General features: G+C 33.2%; 1 long non-coding RNA gene across 1 annotated transcript in view; it reads left to right on the top strand.

Moving 5' to 3' along the window:
• LOC147034524 (uncharacterized) overlaps nt 1-66 on the top strand; it is a 930-nt gene extending 864 nt beyond the window's left edge. The window contains exon 2 of the long non-coding RNA XR_015059180.1: nt 1-66. This exon is cut by the window's left edge and continues 105 nt beyond it. This is a non-coding gene — a long non-coding RNA (uncharacterized LOC147034524).
• Nucleotides 67-5,828: the final 5,762 nt, after the last annotated feature.

Genomic DNA, 5,828 nt, shown 5'->3' with positions numbered 1-5,828 from the left:
GAGTTCGTCCTTGATGACCCAACCAAAGAGTTATACCTTGGAGACCAGCAAAATCCTGAAAAAGAGTTTTACAGCAATAGTACTCATTGTGAGTTATCAAGACAATACCCACTGAACAAGTTATACGTTGATGAGCCAGAATACAAGTTTTACCTTGGAGACTCACAAATTTTGAAAAAATCAGTAAATGAGTTCTGCCTTGATGGTTTAAATAACTACCTTGGAGACTCAGGAAAAGGGTTCTGCCAAGATGGTTCTAAATATGGGGCCTACCTTGGAGACTCACAAATTTTAAAAAATCAGTAAATGAGTTCTGCCTTGATGGTTTAAATAACTACCTTGGAGACTCAGGAAAAGGGTTCTGCCAAGATGGTTCTAAATATGGGGCCTACCTTGGAGACTCACAAATTTTAAAAAAATCAGTAAATGAGTTCTGCCTTGATGGTTTAAATAACTACCTTGGAGACTCAGGAAAAGGGTTCTGCCAAGATGGTTCTAAATATGGGTCCTACCTTGGAGACTCACAAATTTTGAAAAAATCAGTAAATAAGTTATCCTTAAGAGACTTTGTAAGTTGGTTTTACTTTGAATACTTGAAATGTGGGTTCTGGATTGATAACTCACAATGTGATACATATCTTGGAAACTCAACGGGAATGTGGTTATACCTTGAAGACTTGGAAAGTTGGGTTTATGTTGGACACTTGAAACTTTTTTGGGGGCTTTTATTTATTTATTTATTTATTTATTATTATTATTATTTTATTTATTTATATTTTGGAGACTTTTGGAGTTGCTATCACTCTTTGGGATCTAAACCTATCGATGTAGTTCTTTGTCGGATGGTGCTTGATGGGAGCAAGATCAAGAAAGTTCTGGGAAGAAAGTGCAGGCTTACTCCCCCTTTCTACGTCATCAAACCTGAAAGCCTTAAAAGACAGAATTGGAAGAAGAAAAAAAAACGTAAAAATATATATATATAGGTGGAAATCTCATTTTGAAAAAGACATTGTGTTGGGCGAGGATTGAGTTGGGGTTGAGATTTTGAATGTGAGGGTTGGGGTTGAGATTTTGAATGTGAGGGTTGGGACACACACACACATACACATCAACAAACAAAAGTTAAGCCTTGACTATTCAGTTGAGGATTCTGTGTTTGGGGTTCACAGATCTAAGAACGTCCACCCCTTGACACACATTATATACTGTTATACACCTCGGACTTGGCCCTCGAGTGTCCACAACGGTGTATAGTAGGAGGGAGTGAAGCGCCAACCTATTGCTCCCATTGCACACACACACACACACACACAAACAAAAGTTAAGCCTTGACTATTCAGTTGAGGATTCTGTGTTTGGGGTTCACAGATCTAAGAACGTCCACCCCTTGACACACATTATATACTGTTATACACCTCGGACTTGACCCTCGAGTGTCCACAACGGTGTATTATCTGCTTAGTTTTGTCTTTTGTAATTCCTGTGAATAAAATGAACCTAAAATCTCTTCCCCTTCCAAATCATATATTTTATAAGTCCAAGGAACTGTATCTATTACATCAACAATTTTAAAAAGTTCTTTCGTCCATCGTTCAGTAAAACCCTTTTCAAAATGAGATTTCCACCTATATATTCTTACGATATCACCAACTTTGAACTTAGGTTTTCTGACATTAATCTCTTTTTCATATTTTAATTTTGTAAATGTTTCTGATGGCTTCATATTCGTTGACGTGTGAATCGTGTCATTATACTTATCCACAATATCCTGAATAAAAGATAACCATTGTTGTGAACCGAGTTGTGTGAATTTTTTATATAGTCTCTCTTTTAAGGTACGATTAAAACGTTCAACAACAACTGCCTTCCCTTCATTAAAGGTACTGTATAATGTAATACTGTTATTTTTTAGAAAATTCATAAATGTCTTGTTATAAAACTCTCTACCCTCATCAGTCCACAATTTCTTAGGTTTTCTCTTACTTTTATTAAATATCTGTTGAAAAGCTAACATAAGAGTATTACCTGTTTTGTTTTTTAAAGGGACAACCCACGCATATCTACTCCTCAAATCAATAACGGTTAAAGCATACTTGTACCCCTTATCATTATTGAGTTCAATCAAATCAGCAGACCAGATATAATCAACTTCCTTGGAATAAACTTTCCTTCTCTGAAACTTTGTGAATATTGGTTTATGTAATTCATCAGCTAATTGCTCTTCAGTCTTAATGGCATCATTAGAGCCTATAAGTTTTTGAATTTCCAAGTCCAAGTTTCAATTTAGCACTAATCATCTTCTTCACGATGAACCTATCAACTTTTTCTCTCAAGGTTGGATTTTGTATCAGAGACAAATTATACAACATTTCTCTATCGGCTTCATGCTTTTCTTCCAACGTTGTGGTATTCCCATAATCAATATCGTGTCTCATGCACACTTCATCAACTCTATTGATTGGTTTACTCCAGGATTTAGGATTGTCTGCCTCATCTAATCTTTTATCTAAGTTTGTGCCTGGACCACAGAAAGAATAACCTGGAAGATGTAATTCCCCTGGTATTCCAGTAGTTGTAAATTTACTTCCTGATAAAAACTTTTGTATATCTCCTCCGAGTTTGTGTTTGGAGATAAATTGGTATTTTTTTGAACCACACACCGAACATATACCTTTTTGTATAACCCTGTTATTTTTACTTTTAATATATGAAATATTTTTAGTATTAGTTTTCTTTTTACATTTGAGACAATAACTCATTTATTTATGAGAAAAATTCCTGCAGAGTGCAAAAACCTTTTTAGTTTCCAACATGCACATTTGAATCTTAATTTTTAAAACATAAAGAATCCTTAGAAATGCCTTCACTCTCTCCTCCATTTATTTAAGAAAAAACTTGAATTAAAATACATGTCTTCTCGATGTCGATAGTCTTGTCGAAAGTATTGCAAATAGACTTTTTAATTCTTTGTATTCCTCCCTGGTGAGATAAGTTAATTTCTTTAATACCTCTATTCTTTTTTGAATCTCACTGGTTTCCATATTTTGATATTTATTCATTCTCTCTCTTTCCTCCCTCTCTCTCTTCTCTCTTTCCTCCTTCTCTCTCTCCTCCTCCTCCTTTTCCTCCTCTTCCCTCTCTTCTTCAACTCCTTCCTCATCCCTTACTATACTTGAATCGTTTACACCCCATAGAATATTATACATATATTCATCAGGATTTCTTGTTATTCCTGTATCCAAAATAATTTTTTTTACAACAGGATACCAATAAAATTTCTTTTGAATTTCTAAAAGAGCCTTACCTTTTCTTAACCTTATAATTTTTTCATTATTTAACATTCTAATTAAATCTAAAGTTGTTGGTTTATCAACATCAGCATAATGCCAATCTTTTATTGAAAATACCTCATTCTTATGTTGTAGAACATATTTATTAAAATACCGAATACCCTTTTCTTGAAGGTATGCTTGGACACAGAAATGATAATTTTCTTGAAGCCTTCTTGCTGTCATTTATGTATTAGAAATATATGTTAGAATAATATTATGGCACGAAACACCTCCCCATCTTCCCATAGTTAAATCATTTTGTATTTCCTTACTTATTATATATAATCCTGTTTTTTCTGTTTTCATGAGATAAACAAGGGCAAAACCATTATTATATTTACCCTTATTAAATTCTTTTATTTGTTGTTTACTAATCGTGGCTCCACAAAACTCATTCTCGATACCAAGTGGATAATATTCTTCCTTACGAGACTGATTTAATTGTTCCAGGTCTTCGAGGTTAATTTTAAATGACCAATTATACCCTAAATCATTCATATCATACCCCCATTGTTCTATTCTCATACAAACGATACGCCCTTCTTTATAAAAATTTATTTTAATTCGAACTGTGAATTCTGTATGACCTGGAGATAATATCAACACTTCTGTATCTTTAGAATACACAGCCGTTTTATTTAAGTATATATATTGTGATAAATCGCTTAATCTCACCAAGTCATTCGCGTCAGTCGGGCTTGGATAATTTTTTAATTTATAAGCATTTTTCATGTTAATATTTTTGTTTATATTATATTTATATCGTTCAGCCTGTGCCTTTGTATAATAATTTGATAAATCAATATCCAGTTCTTGAGATACACCAAAGATAGAACCATCTTTACCAACATAAGTCATTTATATTAGATTAAAAATAATATCATAAAATTTTTTATTTTTGTTGAGTTGAAATAACACATATAGACATAATTGACCACAACACTTGGAATTTAATTCTTGGACTTGAAATGTTTGATAAACACCATTCTGTAAGAATTTTATGACTTCAACAGGTGGTGGAAGACCAAAACTATCAAAATAATATTTGTCTTGACTATTAAAAATACAAACCCAATGAGAACCGTTCCCATCATTATCTTCTAAGTTCATAATAATATTCTTTGTATGTTTCGACACATTTGTTAATTCATCTCTCATACAAATAACCACATTATGAATTTTTAATTTCTTACAATATTTGACAAGTTGTAAATTTGATGTTGTATTCTTTCCAAATTCTTTCAACCACTCATCAATGCTCATTTATTTATTAGAAAGATATAATCCATTACCTCTTTTCGTTAATTTTACACCTGCTTGTGCTATAGAAGAAAGCATATCTCCAACTAACAATCTCGCTTTATCAGGCAGACCTTCAAGTTTTTCAGCAAAATCTACAATTACACCACTTCCACTAATTTGTTTCTCCAACTCTTTGTTATGTCTTTCCAATTCTTTTTGAGCCTGGAGTTGAGCCTTCCTTTCGTTGGCAGTTTTGACCGCTGTTGAAATACCACCCGTCAATGCTCCAACCGCACTTAAACCAGCAAATAAAGGAATTAGAAATGGGAGAAATCCTCCACTCGTCTCTCTTATTGAATATTTTTTCAACATTGGTTTTGTCATTTTAATTTTAAGTGAGCCAGTGTCATTCAAGATTTTAACCTGTTCTCTTGTGAGCAAAACATCAATTCTTACTGCTCCTTTTCTCTGAATTGTATTAACGTTAATCGTACAAGGCTTTTGATTTTGAACACAAGATGATAGTTTATGAAGATTGATTTGATTAACATATACCCCAGTTGGTACTTTGCCACTCATTTATTTAACAAAAAATTATGTGAGACTAATCATCACACCATTATCTGTATTAATCTGCAATTCTGTTTCTTCCAAAAGCAAACAATATGTATCAACTTCTTCACTCTCTCCTCTTTCAATGTATAGGGAAGTATCCACTCGATTAGACTTTATAGTTTCTTTTTGAGCGCTCAGGTCAAAGTATAGATTGTATACAAACTTTTAAATGCTGTCATATCTAAAATAGGTTCTTTATTTCCATTACTTTCACACACCTTTTGGTAAGACTTGTATGCTTCAGCAAAATCATTTTTTTCCCAATTAATTTCCAATCTATCTCGTGGATAAAATGTTCCATCTAGAGAAACGCGAAGTTGTTTCACCTTAGCATTATCACTCAATGCATTATTCTTATCAGTCGCAGTATCACCATCTGGCTTTTTAAAAATCATCCACAGATATCATGGCTTTCCTTCCAGAACACCCAAATTCCACGTGTAAGTAGTTTGATTGAGTTTAACGTGTTGACATCTTCTTTTGAGGTATGATACACTGAGTGGTTTTTTTGAGTTAAGTCTTCGATTCAACATCTCTTCTGTTTTAAGATTAGGAATATATTCACTGATATACCAACTCATCTCCTCAATTACAAATTTATTCTGATCACCAAAAGCATTACCAACACCAAAAAGCAAT

This window comes from Eptatretus burgeri, chromosome 1 (genome assembly GCF_056783735.1).
Source record: "Eptatretus burgeri isolate ZD-2024b chromosome 1, Ebu_testis_v1, whole genome shotgun sequence".
NCBI classification, from domain to species: domain Eukaryota; kingdom Metazoa; phylum Chordata; class Myxini; order Myxiniformes; family Myxinidae; genus Eptatretus; species Eptatretus burgeri.
This window is presented reverse-complemented; position numbering and strand designations above follow the sequence as displayed.